General features: G+C 47.7%; 2 long non-coding RNA genes across 2 annotated transcripts in view; both read left to right on the forward strand.

The window, feature by feature from the left end:
- The window catches only part of LOC128082780 (uncharacterized), an 85315-nt gene that overhangs the window by 29829 nt on the left and 32383 nt on the right, over positions 1–23103 (forward strand). The gene's annotated exons all lie outside the window — the stretch shown is intronic.
- Positions 401–21684, forward strand: LOC128082782 (uncharacterized). Its single transcript, XR_008207842.1, has 3 exons — positions 401–1381; positions 6011–6155; positions 17226–21684. It is a non-coding gene; the product is annotated as an uncharacterized LOC128082782 (long non-coding RNA).

Raw genomic sequence — 23103 nt, forward strand, 5'->3', positions numbered from 1 at the left:
TGGTTTGGCAAGGCACTCTTTCCCATAGCCCTACAGCTCTTGTGAAAGGAGATGTGCTGATGTCCCCTACGTCTGAGTGGCTCATGAGGTTGCTGAAGGAGGGACAGTTGTTTTTCTGCCTAAGACATCCTGCATTTCTTGGAAGTGCTCTGCAAATGCAGAGCTATGCTGTGACCTTGTTAAAGTCCAGAGTGTTGTATTTTTTTCACAAGGAGTCAGGTAAATGAGGGTGAAAGAGGGAGTAAAGAGGAGCAAAATGGAGGGTGAAGAGGGAGCAGATGCAAATGGCAAGAGAAAACTCAGATGAATATTCACTTATTCCACAGAAAACATCTTTAGTCCTCATGGAGCTGAAGCTTTCTGAAGTAATCTCTCCCATTGTAAGAGGCTGTAATTTGCATTCTTTGTTCCCAGAGGCGTTCTCTTGCATTTGGTTGCATCAGAACTTATTTCTTCATGCAGCAGTCATGTAAGTAGGCAGCGTAGTCTGGGGATGACCAGCTTGTGGCTGAGGGCCCACGTACTGTTGAACAAAACTGCCTCAGCATCACATCATCTGCTTCATCCAGGTATGGATCCCTGCTTGGTTGCAGATTAAGGGGCCGTCAATTGCAGGTGGATTTTTTGCATTGGCACTTTGTGGGTCAGGGGGGTTTAAATGTATAGGCCATGAGTCCTGGCTGTTGTATCTGCTGATCTCATTGACCCTCCTCTGTAACCTGCTGTGTCCTCATTACATGACCTCGCTTTCTGCTGCCTGTAAAAGTTCCCAGCCAAGAGCATCAGCAAATGGTGGGTAAGGTGCCAAATGGTGTGGGCAGAGAGCAGAGTAGAGCATTGATCTCAACTGTCTGGAGATCCCTGTTGATCCAAGAGCAAAAATTTTTTGTTGGTGGTTTTGGGCTCTGAAGTCAGGCCAACAAGTTTTTGGGATATCCCAGGCAATGGCAGGGCAATTCAATCAGGCTGTCTTATCAGATTTTCTTTCTCTCCTATCTTTCCCCTTTCTTCACTGTCAGGAGAAAAAATCCTGGCTATAAGGGTTGGTTATGTGTTGGTCAGCTGCAGCTTTTAGCACAGTAAGCAGATAACAAACTATGAGATAGCTTAAAAATCCAGCTGCATGTATGTCCAGTGACACATCTGGCCTCCAGGTCCTTCCCAGCTCACGTCCTGCACGCTCTTGTGCCTTTCCAGCATGGAACTTAAGCTCAGACTCCCCCAGGAAGGGAAGGACGTGCATCCTGCCTGTCCTGTGCATACAGTGTTCCTCTCCGTGGACTCTTTCCAAGGTGTTGGTCTCCAGAATGCTCCTGGCTCTGCTCTTCTTGGAAGCAGTGTTGAGACATCTGTCAGTGTGAGCCCGCAGAGGGAAGCTGACGTAGGTCACTTCGTAGTCACTTCAGCTAGCTTTTTCTCAAGTGGATCTGAATTATCTCAAGGAGAAAGATAGGGTTGGGTGTTCTGGATGTGATCCCAGTCCTATTTCTGCAACTGTGGCATCTCTCAGTTAGGAGAGGGTAGTGTGAGAGTGGGGTGAGGCAGCAAGTCCCCTGCAAGCTGGGTTGCCATCAGATCATGCAGACGGGTCAGGTTTTGTGCCATGATCAGTTTAATGCTTTGCAAACACCAGTTCCAGACAAGAAGCAATAGCTCCAATAATGTTTAAACGAGCTTAAAATCTGGAGATGAGATCTGTAGGCCTTGTGCAAGGAGCAGGACGGTGGAGCACTCGGAAGTGGATTTAAGACATGAAGCTGCTTTGTTCTGGTCTGTGTTGAAACAAGCTGTTCAGGAAGGTAGTGGAGTCACTGCCCTTGGAGGTGCTCAAGAACCGTGGAGACCACGGTCAGTGGGAATGGTGGGATGGGCTGGGGTTGGGGATCTTAGAGGTCTTTTCCAACCTTAATGATTCTGTGATTCCATGATAGTGAGGTAAAGCAGTCACAGGGCTCCCGTGATTCAGAATTTGTCTGAGGTTTCTCACTGTCCCCATGCTGAAGGGTAACGCACGTGCTGGGATGGTTGGAGCCTGCCTGAGAGTCTCCCTATGTGCCATGGTGTGGTGTGAGCTGCATTGGCAGAGGAGATGCAGTGGGCAAGCAACAAAGTGCAGGATGGATCCTCAAGTGCCCTGGGACACTGGCTTGCCAAACTTCTGTGTCAGTGGTGCTGTCGACAACTTCCTGCCAAGAAGCATCAGCAGAGCAGGCGTGCAGCTGAGATTTCCCTTTTCCCCCTTCTTTTCCTTTCATTCTATTGGTCCTGTTAAACTCTCTTCACTGCACTCACCCTAATGGTGCCTCATTTGGTTTATGTCCTTCAAACTCTTCCCTTTAAACACTTAGTCATCACTTAGCTAAACTACTATATACAAATATAGCTCTTTTGATCTTCCTACGTAAATCAATACCTCCTGCCCTTTAATCTTCATAGTGGCTTTCTCTGAACTCCCTCCAATTTACTATCCATCTTTGAAAGTGAGTTGTCTTTTGGGCTTGATTCTCTACTATTTCAAACCTCCTGAAGTCCCAATAGCTGCCCACAGCAGGTGCATACAGTGGCTTCACTCTGTTCATGCTGAAGAAATGCAAACACTTGCATACAAAGCATCTTGTGCCCCCTTAGGCTGATGTGGCTCCCCATGCCAGAACTAAGTGCTTATGCAGCACAAGCCCATGTTCCCAATGTAGGTCTCACAGGATGCTAAAAGCCATGGCGCAAGCCATTGGGTGTCATTTGGGATTGAAGGAGAGTTATAATGGTTGAGTTATCTCTGGAGGTCCCGTCCAACCCCTACAATTCTGTGATTCTGTGATTATGGAGAGGAGTTTCTGCTCCACAGTAATTGATGGCTGTGGAGATGGATCTCATCTTTTCCATAACAGTAGAGCCTGTAGGTGCAAACAAGCAAACCCAAGATAAAGATTTGTCCCCTCTGAGTAGGTAATGTTTGTATCCCTTCCTGCACAGGGTGGCTCACCTTGCCTGGCTGCAGGTGGGACCTCCTGATGGAGCTAGACCATGGGCTCAGCAGGAAACCAGACCTTCTTCTCCCTATCCTTGCCTTGACAGTTACCTCCAGCTTTCTCCTGGGACCATTCCACTTTTGAACTGGGAATGCTGGGAAAGTCATTTCATAGAATCACAGAATCACCAAGATTGGAAAAGAACTCCAAAATCATGCAGTCCAACTGTCCTCGTACAGCCAGTATTTCCCCACTAAACCGTGTCCCTTTGTACAGCAACCAAACATTTCTTCAACACCTCCAGGGATGGTGACTCAACCAACTTCCCAGGCAGCCCATTTAAAACCATTGCAGTAAATGTCTTTTTTTCCCCTTCATCTTTCAAAGGGAAATATATTATAATAGCAATAACCCCTTCTTTTAGCAATAACCCCTTCTTTTAGCATTTCATTATGGGTCAAATAAAAGCAGATCAGAGCATGAGACAGAGAATCTCACCACTCTGCTTGCCCCCAAAGGATAAACATAGTAGTGCTGCTACGGGCCCTATAGCTTAATTAGTTGCTATTCTCTGCTGTTCTTAAAAAGGATGAAAAAAAACCTTTGCAAAGCCTAAGCAGGCTGTCTGTGTCATATTTCCTGTGTTCTTAGAGGTGTTAATGAATTCATTAATCACTTAATGGCAAGGAGGGTCTTTGGGGACCAGCACTGCAATTTACTGCTCCCAGGAGGCAGACTCTGTCACTGATCTAAAGTTTCAGCTCTGCTAATTTGTGCCAGCAGAGCCACTGAGCTTCTGCCTGCAGCCTGCAAGCATTGTGGCTACTGGGAGCATCACAGCAGCATGCAAAGCATCAGGGTATGCTCACTTGGGAGGCTTTTGCAACGAGTAATGGAAAGGAGGAAAAGAGGTGTTCCCCCAGCCTTGCAGTTGTGTTGCCTTAATTCTTTTAGTTGGGATAAGCTTGCTGTGAAGCCAGTCCTTGCAATTGACTGGGGAGTGCAGCAGGAGCCTTGCTGACTTACAGGAAATGCAAGCTATGGAAGCGTGGCTGTATAATCTGGTCTGGGACTGCAGGCTATGCAATGAAAGGAGTCTGTGAATCTCTTCTAATTGAAGAGTGTCAGGCTGATGTATTTTGACTGAAACTGTCAGTTAAAATGTGAATTTGAATGTTTGCATTTCTGCTCTGCAGAAAATGTTGATTATTTCAGTCTCTCGCCCTTGATGCAGGAGAGTAGCTGGTGCCAAAGTTCCCTGCAAAATGGCTCCTTTGGCTTCTTTCTAATCACAGGGCAGTCCAAGGAGAGGAGGACATGAGCAGAGCCCTCCTCTCCGCTAATTCCATTCCACCAGCCTGTCATCACTTTGCAATTGCACCTTTTAAAAGATTTTTCTCCTTTGCTTTTCTGTGGCTGAGTTCCCTTTTCTAACTTCTGTCCATCTTTCTCCTCAGTCTGTTGCTTTCCCTGACTGGGAATCAGGGAGGGCAGAGTACATCAGATGTGAGCAGGAGGGAGGGCAGAGTCCATGGATCATGGCTGTCTGTATGCACATACTTGACTTCCACTGCTGGTACCCCCTCTTGGAGTCATTCCCACACTCGTGTTCTTTGCTCAAAAGTTACTGCAGGGAGGAGAGAGCTGGAAGGCAGGACAGAAGCTGCATGTTGGATCGAGGGAGAGAAGGCAGGAATACAAAACCACTTCATCGTGGAAAACACAAAGGGAAACAATTTCAATAAATGTCAGATGGTCAAAATTAACCAGAGACGTGTAGAGCCCTACATGTCCAACTGTTTGCTTTGGCAGAGATTCTTTAGCTTTTCGAACAAGAGTCTCCCAGGCACCCTTTTCTTCTCCTTGGCTTTCCTCTTCCCCTTTGCTCATCCTTTGGACTCCTCTTCTCACTCCACCCTTCTTCTCCTCTGGGTCTTTTTCCTGCCTCTCCTCTCTCACTGCTGCCCAGGAGTCACGTTGCACCTCAAGTGCCTGCTTGCGTTACGGTGAGGGGAGACCACCGCAAAGAAATGTCCTTGTGCAACATCAGACTTGGAGGGCATGCAAGGCGGTGGCTGCAGCTGTCAAGGACCACTGCCAGCACAGCCCTGTAGAAATGCTGGAGCGCTACAACCCTGTGCTTGTTGTTGCTGTGGGTATCAATTTCTTCCTCCCCTCCCCAAGGGCCTTGAGTCAGCTTTGACTTTTTTGTTTCAGCCAGGAATCCAGAAGGAGCTCTTGCAGTTCAGTAAGCAGAGGAGCATGCATGTGTGGCTTAACATGATGGAGCAGTGGGATGCAGCCTTGTTGGGGCAGTGGGACACAGCCTTGTTGGGACAATGGGTTGTGGCCTTGCAGGGGCAGTGGGACATGGCCTTGTTGGGGTCAAGGGCCATGGCTTTGCAAGGGCAATGGGATGCAGTCTTGCTGGGCAGTGGGACATGGCATTGGTGGTGCAGAAGGATGCTGTCTTGTTGGGGCAGAGGGACACAACGTTCTTGAATCCAAGCCAAATGCATGACATGTTCCTCCAAACAATGCAATCAAGAGGGCCCTTGTATGGCACAGACGGAGAGCTCCAGCTAACGACGGGCTCTTTTGTGTGCGTGTGCTCTCTGCATTTGAAACATTTATTATTCTAAATTGCCTTCTGCACATTTTACAATAATTACGACTAGTGTTTGCCTTGTTATCTCCACAGTTACTAACAAGAATGCCATCATTATTCCAGTCATTAGCAAAATGGATGTTGTTGTCCGGAGTTGCCGGCTGTGGGCCCGCTTTCAGAAGGAGCCTCATGCTCTCCAACCTTGCCTACTCTATCTTTCTTCCAGGGGAATATTGTTGTTCTCAGTAGGTTTGAACCTGAGGGGGCGGAGGGGAAGCAGAGATTTCATGAAGAAGAATTGCTTTGAGAGAACGCTGGTGGGTGTCAAGATTCACAGCGGTGAGCACTGGGGAGCTCTTAATGGCAGCATCAGTAGGAACGAGAGTAAAGGCAGCCATTTCTCTGTGTTCCTTCTGTGTTTGGTGTATCTTAGGTCTGCTCGTGGCGCTAGGATCCAGTAACTCTTCCTGTAAGAATGTGTTGCTTGGATGTGTAGAGATGCTATCGATCTGACAATGGAGGTTGCAGATGAAGGAGAAAAGGTTGGAATTAAGCCGACAGCACTCAGCTGCTGTAAGGTGAGTCCAGCAATCTGCAATTCCACTGCCTGCTCAAGAGAGCTCCTGGCACCTCTCCCATTAGCAGTTGGAAGCCCCAGCAGATATTATGGATCCGGCGGGTTTCCTTTCATAAACTGAAAACAGGTAATCTGGGTGGGTTGTCTTTCAGTGAGGGTACTGCTGTGGGCTCCCTCCTAAAATCCACCAACCTTAAAACGTTCAGAAATTCTTCTAGGTTTTGCCCATTTCAGATGAGGGAAGAGGAAGGAGATTTGTAATCCGGAAGCCTTCCAGTTCTAATGAAAACAGAGAACTTCAGATTTCAAGTCTCATGTATCCTTTTCTTGAAATCTGCCAAAAATATTTACAGGTACTTGGTGACCAAATGAAGCATTTTGATTTGGAGTAATATGTTTCATACGAAGTCAGGTTAAAAAAAAAAAAAAGTATTTAAAAATACTTGGGGGAACCAGAGCTGTTGCTTATCTAGCTCACTATGAGACTCCAGAGGAAAGATCTGATTTGCTTAGAGTGCAAAGACAACGTGCACAAACACAGAGAAACAAATGGCAAGAAAGGTTGGTTGGTTTGTTTTCCCCCTCCTGCTGATCTTTGGGGCCCCTATGTAAGAACTGTGACATTCTTCCATGGTTCATCCTCATGAGGCTTGGTTCCTCACTGCCAGGGTAATCACGGAATCACACTGGTTGTCCTTAGCTTATATAGCAAGCAAGGGAAAAATATGGGCATTTTCCCACCTTTTCTAAATACAAATTATTAATTCAAAGAGAGTGGTGTAACTGTTTCCTGATATTAGGTATATTTAGGTGTGCTCTCACCTAAATGCTAGCTAGCAGGCCTTTTTCGGCTGCACTTGTGAAAGAAAAACAATTTTCAATAGAATTGTATTTGTTGCATGCTGATTAAACTAAATAGTAGAGTTTATGTGGAAAATAAGGTAGAAAATTACATGTGTGACTTACTGATTTAAACTTCTGTGTATCTTAGAAAAATATCACCAGATTAAATGGTGGCTGTGATTAAATATAATTCATAACACAGGTAAGAGGATGACGTTGCTTGTAATGAAAGAAGAACTTTTCACGTTCTACCAAACTTGGGTTGCAAGAGAGCAAATAAGATACACATACAATGCAAGACCCAAATCTGTGACAGAACAAGTTGTAAGTCTGTATATTCTATTACCCCAACGTGTGATATTTGTAAGATAGTAAGAGCTTCAAATCTTGGTTAAAGTCAGAAGAAAAAAGTGGACTCTGCTTCTGCTCAGCCCCTAAGACAAAATTAGAGCAATTTGGGTGGTTGGATAGCCCAGATTCAGAAATGTGCCTAATTTTTGGCCCAAATCATAGCACTCTTCTGGTTTGGGACATGTATAGCAATCAGATTCCTCAGTAATTATGGTTCCCATCAAGGGAACCTGTTCTACTCCATTCCTCCTCTCTGCCTAGCAATGTGTAGCAGGTTACCAAGCCTGGTAGCTTGTAGTGGTAGTGGTTTCATCAGCATGCTGCTGATATGCAGCCCTATCAGCTGATATGACCCTGACCTCACAGATACTGTGACCTTGTGCCTAGACATCAGGCATCTTTTGGTGGCTGAAACTCAGATTAAGATGGTGACAATGCTGGGAGCTGGGGAAACTGCTTTACATTTGCAGCCATGAATGAGGACAAACTGGATTAGGGGTAATGGCATAGGAGAGAGGATTGGTTGGAATGATGGCAGTGAACTGGATGTTTGCTGCCTTTAGCCTTTCCAGTTCTGTGCATTTACTTTGCATGTCTTGATCTCCCATCGTGATACAGGGTTTGCAGTGAGTCTGAGTGCTGGTGGAGAGCAGGCATGGAGCTGTACTGAAGATTTACTGTGGAATAATAAGGGAGGGCTTTGGGCCTTTTTATCATCTTATTATGGTCAGCCATTACTGAGGGAAGTGGGCAGAGCTTCAGTGTTCTCCATTGGAATTGCTTGGCAACAGCTGGAGCTTCAGTAGGCTTGGAGCTTCTGTAAATTGTGCTGCGATGCTCAAGTGATTCATTTCGGTCTTCAGAAAGTGCTCACTCATCTTTGAGGCAATAAACCCAACTCCAGAATCTGATAAATCTATTTGCAAACCCTTAAATCTGATAATCTACCTTGGCTGATAATCCCAAGTGCCTGAAAGGAGACAAGGCTACCATCTGTCGGCAGCGTTTGTCCATCTGTAGGGTGACCAGTGCTACAGAGCACTACCCTGTTGTCCTGCAGAGCTTCACTCTGGTATGTGTGTGTGGCCTGGGAGCATGTGAGCATTTCCTTTGAGAGGCATTGGACTTAGTGACTTCAGCATCCTGTACCAACCCAATGCCTTTCTTCTCCCATGATAGCACTGGTATAGCATCGCAAGGAGCAGAGACCCAGCTCTTTCCATCCACCTCTGTAAGAGCTGTTCCTAAGAAATTTCTCTTAATTAAACAAGATAAAGAAGGCAAGAGAGGCAGAGGGATTGAAAGTAGGGCTGAGGAGCTGTTTATGTGGAGTCTCTCCGTGGGGGGATATTCTTCAGTTTGTCTCAGCATTCCGAGAGTCCTTTAAGTGAGAGGCTGTGGTTTACAGAGTCAACAGATTTAAGCAGGCTACGAATATTAATTATTAATTGCTCTTGGAGAGTGCTATACATTAGATTGGTGAAGTAGTTAACAGCTATGCCTTCTGCTCCCCACAGGCGCGCTCTTGCTGTCAGATTTCTCTCCCCAGCTAAGACCCTGGTGCTAGAATTAGGCCAGAAACTATTTTCCAGTCGAGTGGCTTTTAATGGGCTCTCCAGGATTCTTCTTTGCATCCTGTGAGTGACGAGATATGTGGAGAGGAGAGATGGTGGGATTGATTCGTACCGTAAGAAGTATGAGAGATTTAACTAAGTGGGGATCGGTGCTGCTAGAGCAGCAGGAAGCCCTGTGGCAGTTGCATTTTTGCACTCCAGAAGCATCTGTTAATTATCCACAGCACTGGGCAGTGCTCTGGAGGAGCCCACCTGCAGGAGTCCACAGAGAAATGGTATTTCTGCTGAAAGGCAAGACTGGGGTCTTTTGAGTTCTTCTCCATCAGGGACCCTGGGCAGTCTGATCTGGTTTTTGGTGGCCCTGCCCATGGAAGGTGGGTTGAAACTAGATGGCCCTTAAGGTTCCTTCCAACCCAAGCCATTGTGAGATTCTATGACATTGGATGGTGGACTGTGAGTGTACTCTGGGAGCCCTGGTGGGCTCATAGGGCTGGGAATTCCTTGACCTCCTCAGCTCTGGCAGAGTGAATGAAGCATAATGAGCATGATGGTTTGGGGATGGTTGTTTTGGGTCTCATAAAATCCTTACATTTGGGGGACCTCTGGAGGCCATCTAGTCCATCTAGTTTCATCTCCCTGCTGATATTGAGGAGGTGTCGTGGTGTGTCCCTTACTGCTTTTAAAGCCAGCTCTCCCTTCCTTCCTGCATCTCTTCTCCAGCCAGACACTGCAGAGCGGTGGCTTGCATGAAGCCAGAGGCTGAGCTCTATGGGCTGGAGCCTCACAGGGAGTCCTCCAAGTGAAGGACTGCAAGGGAGATCCACTCACACTAAACTAACTCCTGAGATGAGTCCTGGTGTGGCAGTTTGGGCATGAAGCACCATCCTCATTCTGGAAATCACTCCAGCAGCAATAATAAGGGTAGCGAGAGTGGTTTGGGAGCTCCTTCTGCAAGGAGGAGTATTGTGATCTGCTAGCAGCTGACTTGTTTCTGAACACCTAGCACATTTTATTCGTGCACTGTATTAAATAGCCTATAGAATTTAATTCCTCCGTGGAGAAAAAAAAAAACAGAAAACAAAAAACAAAACAACCTCCCCACCCCCAAAGCGCTGTGATTTTGTAATTGGACTGTGACAAAGCTGAATTTTGCCTGATTTGGGGGGGTGGGGGGGGGCTGTTGTTTTTAATTTCTGCATCACAACAGGGACATGCCACGATCCTATGTCTAGGCAGACAGTTTGGCATGGAAAGTCACAGCTGGATGCTTCCAGCTCCCCCAAGCAGGGGCTTTTTGAGAGAAAATGCTGACAGATCCGTAGCAATAGCGGGCAGGACTCTTCATAATTTATTTTTAATGCCACGCTGTCTTTAACTGTGCAATTTCCTCCGGGGTGTTTGCTTTGAGATTGCGAGATAATTACATCTCAGAAACCAGGCTAATTACAGTTAACAGCCTGAAAAGCGAAGGCCCCCATTTCCCGCCCCCCTGCCCAAGTTTTTCCACCAGCTTTCCCCTTGCTTGCCCGCCCAGATCGAGGCAGCATGGCCGAGGAAGTGGCTTTGGCAGCCCGCTGGGATGCTCGCTTCCCGTCCTCGCCCCAGCGAGGTGATGGCCCCATTGATTTGTGTTGGGTGGAGATGTGGCTGCCCCAGCTGGACCGTGACGGAGGGCTCGATGGTGGGAAGGTCAGCGCTGGTGCGGAGGGAGGAGAAGCTGGCGCTGGTGGGGATGGCCAGGAGGGGTTGGCGGTGTGGTTAGGGGGTCAGTGATCCCAGCTGATAAAGGAGAAGGATGTTTCCTTCTGCCAGGTGGGAAAAAGTCCTGAACTTTCCATGCCTCACCCTACAGCATCCAGTTCCAGCACCACATTCAGTTAGCTGGGCTGTGTGTCTTCTTCCCCCATCTTTCATACCTGCCTCAGACCCGTTATCACCTGCAATTACTTGTGGGTACACAATAAAAGAACCACACACCTGATAAGTCTGTGGGCTTGGAGCCATGCTTGTAGCAGAAGCCCAGGGGCAGTAGGTGGTGGTGCTGGGTGCATGTGGTGGTCCTGGGATGGAGCTTCTGCTCACCATGCTCAGGATGAACTCACCGTGCTACAGCCAGCAGCTCCCATACACCAGCTGCAATGCTCAGCTCTTTTGGAAATAACTCTGAAAAGCTTGAAAGGCTCAGCCTTGCTCTATCACAATGTGATTGCCAGGCTCCTTGGAGAATGAGAAAGAGCTTCAAAGCATACAAAAAAACCCCCCTTCCTTCAGCAGCCTTGGATGCTGTCTGGCAGAGGATGGGTACGCTTGCTCTTCCTGTTTCTGCACGATCTGGAGGGTCGGCCTCTAATTCTTGCAGTCCTGAAAAATAATTCATTTTCTCTCCTGGGATTCTGGATCAGGGATTAATTTAATGATTTTTCTTTCCCATTGTTTGTTTTTAATGATTAAGGTGATAGTTATAAATTGTTAACAACTTCTGGTAGAAACGTGATCCCTGGGAACTTTTTTACGCTGAATAAAATAACAAGTGAGATTGATTTAGCACAGGCGAGTGAGTTGCTGTGTCTTCATGGATTATCTTAGTTCTGCACGAAGGGCCAGCTTTGGAAAGATACTTAAGCCTAACCAAAATCAGGTGCTTAAGCACCTTCCAAACGAGAGAGGCTTCTGTCAGTAGGGAGTGATAAAACTGCCTGTTAAATCAACCCATGCGTTAGTCCTTGCCTTCTTGGCTGGGTGACTTTTTCAGGCGCATGGTTTTAAGTTGAAGGAGGGAGGATTTAGGTGGGATATCAAGGGGAAGTTCTTTAGCAGGAGAGGGGTGAGGTGCTGGAACTGGCTGCCTAGAGAAGCTCTGGATGCCCCATCCCTGGAGGTGTTCAAGGCCAGGTTGGATGAGCAGCCTGGTCTAGTGCTAGATATGGAGGTTGGTGGCCCTGCCTGCAGCAGGGGGGCTGGAACTTGATGATCTTTGAGGCCCCTTCCAACCCAAGCCATTCTATCATCTTCTGATTATTTCCTCTCCCAGGCTGATGAGCTGATACTGAGTGTTTTTTTAATGGGGTGCCTGCCTTTGGTGGAAGCAGCACATTGCAGTGGACATGATATGGTGCGTGGCTCTAAGCTTGCACGGAGCTGTTGGCGGCGTGGCATTGGCTCACTTTGTTTCCCTGATTTGCTTTGATCTCACTGTTTAATGTTTGTTGATCTACGAAATGACCTTCTGACCATTATTCTGATGAGTCAGGGCGAGCGGCGGCTTCTGGAGGAGCATCTTCCAAGGATGATCCTCTTTCAATAGAGGTTGTAATTGTTTAATGATTTTCTGTATGGATTTCCATGGGCTGCAACAGGACAGCTGGCACTGGCATGGCAACGGGCACTTTCTGCTGGTGTTTGCTCCAAGCTGCCTTCTCTCACCCCAGCACCCATTGGAGGGGTGGAATCCAGCCCTCAGGCTCCTATGTATTATCACAGTCTCTTGATTTGTGTTCACCTTGATTTTTACTGCTCCAATTTGGACCCAAGTCTCAAACTCGTCACGTTTTTCCAATTAAATCGTTTTGACCTTGTACAAATGGATTGTTGCTCCAAGCACACCTTGCCTCTCTGCCCTTCTTGGTCTGCATGGCTACAGCAGTGCTGTTTTAAAAGCAAAAGCACTGCTTCTGCAGAACCCCCAGGCCATCAAGTCCTTCTCCCTATTCCTTCTGCTATTGCAGACAGTGAAGCTTCTCACCATTTCCCTAAGCTGAAAAACCCCTTCTTAATGCATTAGCTTTCCCTCTAATTGTTTGGACAGTAAAACACCTCATTCTAGCTTCTCACCTGAATTTATTCAATGTCAGTTTGTGACCTTTTGCTGATGTTGTCCTTCCAACTTAAACAGCACTTTCTCTTCCTTCATGTTCAACCCCCTGATATATGGAGAGAGAACAATTTTATCACCTCTCCACCTTCATTTTCTTAGACTAACAATTCGGGCTCTCCCAGCAGCTGACTTTTGTAAAAAGGCCACCTTTGCTCTGCTGCTCCAGATAGTCTTCCTCTGAGCCAGTTCCAGTCCGAGCTCACCATCTGTGACCCCAATTTGGGGTGACAGGAATTGCATGGTGGCTCACAAAGGGTCTCTCCAGACTGTGTGCGGTGACCCCTGCCCCCCATCCCACGAAGCAGATGCTGATGAAGCCCCAGTGTTTACACAGGGCTTCTGCAGAGTGCAAGACCGCTCTGCTTGAGGGATGGGATTTTAAACGGTTTGATCCTTTTCTCAATGAAGTTGCAGTTGAAATTCCCATCGATTGCTAAGGTGTGTGTCTGAGACTTAATAAGTTGTGTTGCTTGGTGCCAGAAGTGGTGAACTCCTCTGACATGACAAATCACGTGCTGGAGGCATTGATGTGTCTGACGGAGAGCTGGTGGGAGCAGAAGCTCCAGGATCATACAGTTCATAGCAGGTGATGGAACGGTGGGGCCAGAGATGGCTCCTCTCCTCCTGCCCCCTCTTTACTTTGCTCAAGGGGGAAAGATCACATACATATTTAGAAAGAAGATGCAAAGTTAAACCTTTGGCCCCCTGATGCAGGGAGGATTTCCATGGATGGGAGCAGAACATATAGAATGGCTTGGGTTGGAAGGGACCACAAGGATCATGATGCTCCAACCCCCTGCCACAGTCAGGGCTGCCAACTTCCATATCTAACACTAGACCAGGCTGCCCAGGGCCCCATGCCACCTGGCCTTGAACACCTCCAGGGATAGGATAGAGGATAGAGCAAGAGCTTTTGGTGGGGCAAGGATGTGAAGGCTGAGCAGGAGGAGGGGTTTGATGACAACCAATGCTGAGGGCTGTCTGAGTCCATCTAAATGGGTGGGAGTGTGGGCAGTAGGTGGTCAGGAGGGCGCAGGGGGATCCTCCTTTCTGACCATTGCATGCAATGATGGGAAGCACGGCTGAGTGCTGAGGCTGGCTGGAGATCGACCACAGATCCTGTCTGATGGAAACAGAATCCTGCTGTTTCCTGATCTAAGCTCTGTAACACAGAGCAGATGGGAAGGTCCAGCTGATATCAGGAAATCTGCTGTGCATGAGGTGGAGGCAAAAAGAAGTGCACCCGAGTTAAACAGAAGTGGCACAACACACATCTGCAGGCACGGCCCTGGGGCTGCACGGCCCCAGCAGCGCTCACCACGTCCCCCCTGCTCCTGAGCTGCACTGCTGCAAGCTGCGAAACAAAGCAAGGGGAAAATCAGGCGCAAGCTGTGCAATTTGCTGATGATCTGTGTACCTGCTAGCTTGTAACAGATGTTTTCCTTTGCGTGACCGTTTGCGAGCTGCTTCCTTGTCACAGTGTGTAGGAGCTGTAATGCTGCCGTGAGTGATACCTTACACCTGCACAAAGCAATATTCCTGCCTATAAACAAGGTTTGCAATTCTGGAACGCTCCCGTCGCACAGAGTTTTATATCCAGTGCAAGCAACAACAAAACAAAGCTGCATAATATTTTCAACACATGCGCTAGAATAAAAAAAAAACAACACTAGAAGTGGGGATCTGCAGTGCCCACACAGCTCTGACCTCTCTGAGCGATGCCACAAGCAGCCATTGCAATGGGAGAGGCAGCAGAAGGCAGATCCATCACATGGTAGATATGCTTATCATCTCCAATAACGGGAGGCTGCCTGCCATATCAATAGCACTGTCAACAGGCATGTTGGTATTTAGCTGTCGTTACTCTGGCTATTCTTGTTATCCGCACACATGCCTGCTTCCCCTCCAAAATGTCACAAATTCTTGGCCACGGCAGCTTCCCATGGAAGTTAGCTCTGTATTTAATTATGCATTGTGCAAACGCAGTGCTTCCTTCTGCCAGGCCGTGCCAGGTGGTGTCAGCAGCACAGAAAAGCTGGGTCAATTATTATAGGGCTGCTTCTAGGAGCAAAACATCAGCACAGTGCAACTAACTCACACAGGAGCAGGCTCTGCCAGGCTTTTCAGACAGAGCTGTAACAGATAAAAGGGCTGCAATTCCTTATCTCCTGGGCAAGCTGGCAGGTGAATGGGAATCTGGTGCCTTCCTTTGACTTGCTTGCAAATAGAAAGGGGTCTCTGGCTCAGAAAGGCTGATGTTTTTTCACTGGCTTCCTTGGGAGCTGTACCAGTGGCTTGGGATTTAGGATGCATCGTAGAATCACAGAATGGCCTGGGTTGAAAAGGACCGCAGTGATCATCTAGTTTCAACCCACCTGCTATGTGCAGGGTCCCCAACCACCAGACCAGGCTGCCCAGAGCCACATCCAGCCTGGCCTTGAATGCATGCATGGATGGGGCATCCATGACCAAATGTGAAATGAGACGGGTTTTGCATTAAGGAGACAAAATTTGCAGAGTGCTTTCGCCCTAGGATGTGGCAATCTCCTAGATAACCAAAGTCAAGTGGGGCTTAAGTGCATACCTATGTGATGGGAGAAGGATGCTCTGCTGGGGAAGCCAGAACTCACCCTGCCAAACATGCTCCCAGAAATGCCTTTCTTGCCCATTCTTGAAGTTTTTTCCCCATGCTCGTTTTGTGCCGAGTTCCCATGTGGAATCACCTGCAGAGATCTGTGCAAACTTGAATTCCCCACGGGAGTGCTGGAGCTTGCTGCATTCTGTCGGGAACGGCTGCTTGCCATCTGCTGTGGAGATGGGCAGCAGAGAGCACGTGGCCATGACGGGTTTGAATGAGGAACCTTAAAAAGCAGCAGCCTCCAATAGAGCTCTGTTCAAAGCAGCAGGATCAGACCTTTTGCAGTAGCTAAGATGAGACCAGAATTTAAATTTCTCTGCTACATATAACAGAGAAATAACCCCTCTTTGCTTGCAGAGGCTTGGTGGGAAGTGAGAAATGTCACTGTGATTCTGTGTATACAGCCATCTCAGCTATTTGGAGCATATTCTCAAGCCCAAACTTTGGGGATTTCATGATCCTTATGATCTGAACACACTGGGCATGGCCAAAGGTTTGTTGTGCTGCTAGTCAGCGTGAGCTTGACTTGGTGGGGATGCTTGGAAACTGCTTGGGTGAAATGGGAAGCGTGGCTAGAAGCAGTTGGGCACACTCTGCTCCTGTCCTCCAACTCAGTGCCTTCTCTGAATCAGTCTGCTGTGACCAACAGAAGGTGCTGCCTGCTGAGAGCAGAGATGGGTTAAGGGTTGAGCTGGGGTGTGGAGCAGTGCTGGCTGGTGGCAGGAGCTAGAGTTGTGGGGACTCTTTGTTTATGCATCCATGCTTTGGAAATAAGAGTTGCAAGGCATGGAGAGGGACTGGGAAAGCAAGGAGTATCCCATGTCTTGGATGAAAGCCAATGTGTTTTTGCTGGAGCTTCGAGGAGCTGCTGTGGCACAGAAGCCAAGATGCACCCTCTGAGACACAGCTTTAAGTAAGGGGATTATCTTGTTCAGATCTCACGGGTATCTTACCTGAAGGGGCCCAAAGTCACAAGCTGACTGGGCAATACGGGGCAAAGATAGAAAAGTGGGGCAGCAGTGGCACAGGTTGAGGCAGTGCTGAGGGGCTCAGCCATGGGAACACACCTTGGCTTTGCACGCAGGGGGAGTTCCTCATTCCTTTCTTCTCGTGTTGTCAAATGCATGCCCAGCCAACTGACAAATCCATCTCTTCAGAGATCAATTACAGTGTCTGGCTGCAAAGCCTGGAAATCCAATTAACTCCCAAATATATATATTTTTTTCTGTTAAAAAAATAAAAATAAATAAATAAAAGAGGGGAGAGAGAAAGACAAAGGGAGAAAAATACATTCAAGTGGGGGCATAAATCACCTCGGAAACATTCCAAACATTAAAATAAACAAGGATGGGTTTCAACTTCATTTGTCTTTGTGTGAAACTCTGTCACTGATTTATTTTTGCTGCTCTCAGCCTCATTTTTGTCTTTGCTCCCTTTCAGAGTTGTCTTGCTGCCTCTGGAGCAGAGCTCTGGGGCTCTGTGCTTCCCGTGGCTGTGCCTTATCCACACCGTGGTCCCCTTACATCGGGTTTTAGGGTGTTAAATTATTTCTGTCTGGTAGGGCAATTGGATGGTTAGAATGAATGGTTAGAATGGATGGTTAAAGTGAATGGTTCAAAGGGATGCTCAGCACTGTCTGGATGGGGCTGGTGGTTTGAATGAGGAGCTTGACCCACTTGGCAAGGAGGATATAGCCCTGCTTCTCACTCACTGATTCCTGACTTTTCACAGTCGCCCAGAGAGGTTCAAAGTGAACCTCTGCATCTCACCACTGTATCATTGATCTTTTAGGGAACTGACTTCATTTGACTGGCTCTGTCATCCTCAGGAGGAAACTTTACGAAATGGTGAAATAGTGCCTACGTGGAAACATTCTGAGTGTGCATGGGCCTGGAGGTAAGCAGGGCCCAGGTAAGGACTGATGGATTTGTGACATTTCTGACTTCTGGAACTGGCCAACAAAGGGCCAAGCAAGTGATCAATGATCTGACTTCTCATCGAAGCAAGTGAGTGGCAATGGTAGCGAAGGAGCAATGTCATGAGTTTGGTTAATCTCCCTTTGGACTTGATGGGGCTGCTCTCACCAGTCCTGACAGTTTGGCTTCAAAGGCTTTCTCGAGTATTTGGGAGTGGCTGCAGCATTGCTTCTGGTGTCATGTGCATGGCTCATCAGGTGTGGAGATGAGGGTGGTGCATAAGCTAGCCTTCCTGCTGGAGGTCACACATTAATGAGGAGCACAGGCACTGTCAGTCCAGTGTTTTCACTTTGATCTTGATCACCGTCAGCTAGTGGTGTCAGTAGGAGTCGTTAGAGAGAGAATAAACACTTTCTTACCTAAATAAGAGGCTCTTCTATCTTTCAAGTGCCCGTTATTTGGCTAATTTATCCCAAGTGAGGGTCATTTGTTAACCACCTCTTGAAGAGTTTCTGATAGAGCAGAAGAGAGGGCTGCAGTTCCTCTTCACTGCCAGCCCCAGAGGCTGGGCTAGGAGTGCACCTATCCACAGTGGTTGGTACCAGACACGGGTACCCATCATCTCTACAGTAGATGCCAATACAGATCAGCATCCTTGGGATGCTGCTGCCCATCTGGAGTGGCAACAAGCTGTGAGGAATACCCTTGGACAGCCCAAACAGAATGAGGTCTTCGTGCTTTGGCAACTGAATACCACCCATCTGTTTCTAAGGAGGCCTTTTGAATTCAGAGTGCTGTGTGGAAGGGAGAGAGTTGGAAATGGGGCAGAGAGTGAGCTAGTGAGACTCAGGATCTGGGCAATGAGAGCTGATTCAGGAGATGGTCAGCCCTGGATTCTGGGGCTGGAGAATCTGTCTCACTGAGGCAACAGAGACGTGATCCTGCAGCATCTGTGCTGCTGCCTGCAGTTCCTGTCCCCCACCTTCAAGAAGCTTTATTTTTCGTTCCAGATGAGAAAGAATAATCCTTGGGGGTGGCTGTGAAGAGGAATTGTCACCCTTCCTCCAGCTCTATCTTCAAGAGGCAGTTAACAAATAACCTTCCTTTGGGATAAATTAGCTCTGAATCCCAATTCAATAGCTGCTCATTTTAAGATGTCCTTGTTACCTTGTGTGAGTGGCTGATCTTCCTTTGAATCCTGCTGTGTTTTCAGACCCCGTGATTGCTACGAGCAATCATGAGCTCCACGTTAACAGCTCATGCACTGATTGCGCTGCGCAGTCCCAACACAACCCTTTGTGAAAAAGTTTCTGGAAGTTGAGCCTCTGCCTTCCGCCGTCAGAAAGCGACACGGTTCTCATTCCATCCCAAATTCAGGCAACTGACTTCAAACGGAGGCCGGGTTTGCAAGGCCTGGCGCGAGGACAGGATCCGTGCTTCGGAGTCCAGCTTTAGAAAGAAAATATTTTAGACATCGTCAAGGAAACCTGGTGAAGGCACTGAGTTGGCCAGCTGTGCCTGCGGGCAGCCTGGAGCAAAGGCTCTGAGATGTGCAAATCGTAACGCAAATGGGTTTATTTTTTTCTCCAGCCCGGCGTTGTTGCAGAGGAGGAGAGTGGCATAGGATGGCTCCAAAGAAAAGAGGAAGAAAACCTCCTGCCATGTCAGCTTGCCCAGACCTTTCTGTGAGACAGCCTTCCCCAGCTACGTTAAGGGCTGCTTCTTGTGGACTGGAAGTATTGCCAGAGAGTGAGTGATCCTTATTAACCTGCATCTCCAAAAACAACAGGCAGTCTTGCACAGATCCTCTAACATGTATCTTTGGATTTTGAGATGTTTGAGAGCTATTTATTCCCTCTCACACCAATATCAGCCATAGTGCAAGATGTCTTGAGCTGATTAAAAATCTCTTTAATCAAATACTGGCAGGGGAAGTGTTCAAAACATTAGAAGAATGACTTTGACAAGCTGCCCCTGCACTGTGAGTGACTTCATCCAGAGTTTGGCCCGGCAGGCTGGCATGTGATACACAGCCTCCACTCACCTTGATTTCCAAAGCTGCCAACAAAGTGCAGTGATGATTCTGAGAGCCAGTAGGACACTGTAGCCTGTGTTTGGTTCTTTTCTGTGAGATAGTGCCCCCCAAAAAACCTTTGTTCCAGGCAAAATCCATCACTCCGTTCATCAACCCCTACCTACGCTTCAAATTCCTATATCCCAAATCCATGGGAACGATTTTGAACATGAATGTAGCTTGGAAATCATTGCTGTGCAGATTGTCTGGAGGCTTTTTTTCCCCCTGTTCTATGGCTGAAGTGGACTTCAAAAGGATAAATAAAATCCATTCTGGAAGACCCCCCCCTGCGAGGAGCGTACTTCTCTGGAGAGAGGGTAAAAAGAAGCCTCCTGATATTTTATTCAACCAGTATGAAGTGTTTTGATTTTGGGGAATTCAGCTAATTTTCTTACTCCTCAAAATAGGTCAGCTTTGAAATAGAAAATGTCACGCTGAAACAAAAAAACGGAATAGATTTGTTTAGTAAATGTAAGATTATATGTACATACTTTCAGAATTTTAACAAGCTTATGAATGGAAAGAAAGCATCCAGGTTATTTCTTATTCAATTAGACTTGGATTTGGGACCAGTTTTCACTCTCCATAAACTGCTTTTCTATTTCATTTAGAAAATCCCCTTCCTCCACAAAAGCCCCTTCCCCTAGCCTTTGCTGGAAATAAATAGCTATAATATAGCTGGAATTAATACAGCTACACTGAATCAACTATGTGCTGAATTTTTTTTCCTCAGTGCCCTCTGGGCACCCAGACCTGCTCAATAGGAAGCGTTAGCACTTGGGGCAACATATAGAAAACCAGGGTGGAGGAAATCTTGTGCCAGCAGCCCTCTTGTGTGAGTCTTCTCCAAGCTTTGACTCTATTCCCTTATTCCTTTGCAGATGTCCTAAGCCACATTTTACTTCCATTATGACAAAAATCATGCAAGATACTTGTCTTCTTTTATTTATATACATATATTCTGTAGCATTTCTGTGTTCCTACACCTTCTCTCCTTGTGGCATCGCTTATGGATGTGTAAGTAGTGGGTTAGTTTCTATTCTCACTCTGGGGGGTTGGGTTCCAAACTGTTTATTGAGTAATAAAAAGAGAAAATTGCGAGTCGTTGCCCAGGGATAATGTGCTAATAATTTTATGACTGGACAAATGGTTGCAACAGCCCACAAATGGTGGTAGGCAGGAAACCTGGTGTCTATTGCTGACAGAGCCACCCCCAAGGAGATAAATCCCTCGTTTGGGTGATCAAAGTTGATGCAACAACTGTGATCTATTAAAAATTACTTTGGAGGTGGGTAAGGCAATCATTATTCCTCTTGGAGGAGAAGTGCCAGATATACTTTTTGGGAAGTGTTTAGAAGTGAGCCCTGCATGGAATGAACGCAGACCACCGTGGCTGCTTGCGCTCGGAGCCACGCGGCACACAGCTGCAGGGCTGCAGGCTGGGGATGCTTGGAGAAACAGAGATTAAAGGGGGTTATTGCTATCAGGCAAACACAAATCATCCCAGAGATAACAAAGGGTTGAAGTTTCTTTCGACATTGACTGTGTGGCACTCGAGTTCATTAGCCTGGCTTTACTGCTGCAGAGCATGGAGCCGGAATGGCTGCTGCAGGGCGTACAGCAGGATACACCCTGTCCCATTCTGGGCTGATGTCCCCTGTCTGATTTCTCAAGGAGGACGTCCCCCTCCTGGGGATGGGGCAGTCGTCCTGTCTGCACCAATTTCTTTCCACAGGTGTGGAGTTTGGTGGGGAAGGGTGAGCAGGGCCCTTGTGAGGTCTCTTTCTGCCCATCTCCCAGCAGGCAGGAGGAGCTGTACCTCTTCCAAACCCGCAGCGGATCCAGCCCTCGAAGCAGGCAGGAAGCCATGTGATGGGGTGTAGCTGCTCACAGCTGCCAAGACCTCACATTTGTATGTTAGTGATGCAGATAGGATCTCATAAACCCGTCTCCATACTGCTTTACTGCTGATTTAACGATCAGAGGAAGAAGTTGACTGTTTATTAAAACATTAGACAGTAAAGTTTAACAATAGACAGTAAAGGGTTTTGTTTTTCCATCCCTCTGATTGTTAAAGCAACAACACACAGGCCTGGAGAGGGGCCTGCTGCTAACCTCAGAATGATGATATGGGGCCATGAAGCTCCTCCAGCAGGCAGGACGGAGCAGCTGGCATGCTGGTGAATCCCATATCTGAAGAAGGCAATGTGATGTAGGGTATTGGGTGCGTGCCCCATCCCTAGAGGTGCTCAGGGCCAGGCTGGATGGGGCCATGGGCAGCCTGAACTGGTAGGGGGCAGCCAGCCCACAGTAGGGGTTGGGGCTGGGTGGGCTGTAAGGTCCCTTCCAACCCAACCATTCTGTGATTCTATGAATCTAACTGTGAGAAGGGGCAATCCAATTGCTCTAGGGCAGGGGTCTCGTGGTAGGGCTCCTGTTGTTCAGCGGATCCACAAACACTGGCAAAGGGAGCAGATGGAAACAAAACTTGCAAGGCAACAGCATTATTCAGAACAGTGCCGACAAAAGCTGACTGCGAAGAAATGCCAGAGGATTGCAGCGTGCAGGTGATGAAATGGCAGAGGGAATTCATTGTTGGTAACTGCAGATGGAAAAAAATCAGCAGCGGCTGTACCTATACAGCAGCACAGTCTCAATGAGCTATTACCTCTCTGGAAGGAAGCTGTGGAGGTAAGGCAGGCTGTTTGTGGAAATGTCAGCAGTGATCACAAAGGCAGTGGCCATCCTAGGAGTTACGGAGAAAGGAATGGAGAGTGAAACGGGCTGCCACTGTGCTGCGGGGTGCGTCCACTGTGCATCCCCATCCCAGGTGCTGCATGTGCTTCTGGTGGCCGTGTCTCAGGGCCAAGGGACGATGGAAAAGGAGTTACAGGGACTTCATAGCAGGACCTCGAGAACTTGAGCTGAAGTGGACAGATCTGAAGGAGAAAACGAGAGGAAGAAAGCCCTGGGTGGCTTGGAAGAGTTGAATGTAGAGCTGGACAAGCATCTGCTCTGCATCTGTGCTGATGCTATTTAGAAATCCCAGCCTTGACTCTGCTTGACATTTGGTAATGCTGAACTGGGACAGCACCCAAAAAACCCCATCCATGTTGGACCATCACTAAGAGGTGGCACATCTGACCACGTTGCTATTCGTTTCTGTGACGGCACAGAATCCTACCTCGTCCCCGTCCTCGTCCTGCTGACCCCTGTTGCCAGCCTCCCTTGCCCAATTTCAGCAGCGCCCTGGGAGGCCCCTTCAGCTGTGAGCCCCTCGCTTGGGAAAGAAAGTGGGGTTGGAAGGGGGGGGGGGGTCAGAGCCCAGCTGTGGGCTGGGGCAGCAGGCGAGATCTTTTCAAACACCGACTGCTGTGGGTGTATTTCTGCTCGCGTGGATGCAGCCAGCAGCGTTTGTGTGCATGTGTTTACATACACACACACATACTAACCTCCACACGAGTGCATGACCAAAATACATCTATTTCCTCACCCCACGCCTTTCTGCAAGCTGCAAAAATACAAAAGAATAAAATTAAGTTTCTTATCATTGCGAAGTCATCAGAAACTAATATTACATCTACTGGGCAGGTTTTTTTTTTCCCCCGAACCATCTCCGCTTCGCTATCCTAATTCAATGATTCTTTCTGTAGCTCTTTACATTCTATTATTTATAAGA

Source organism: Tympanuchus pallidicinctus, unplaced genomic scaffold (genome assembly GCF_026119805.1).
Source record: "Tympanuchus pallidicinctus isolate F22 unplaced genomic scaffold, pur_lepc_1.0 scaffold22, whole genome shotgun sequence".
Taxonomy (NCBI): domain Eukaryota; kingdom Metazoa; phylum Chordata; class Aves; order Galliformes; family Phasianidae; genus Tympanuchus; species Tympanuchus pallidicinctus.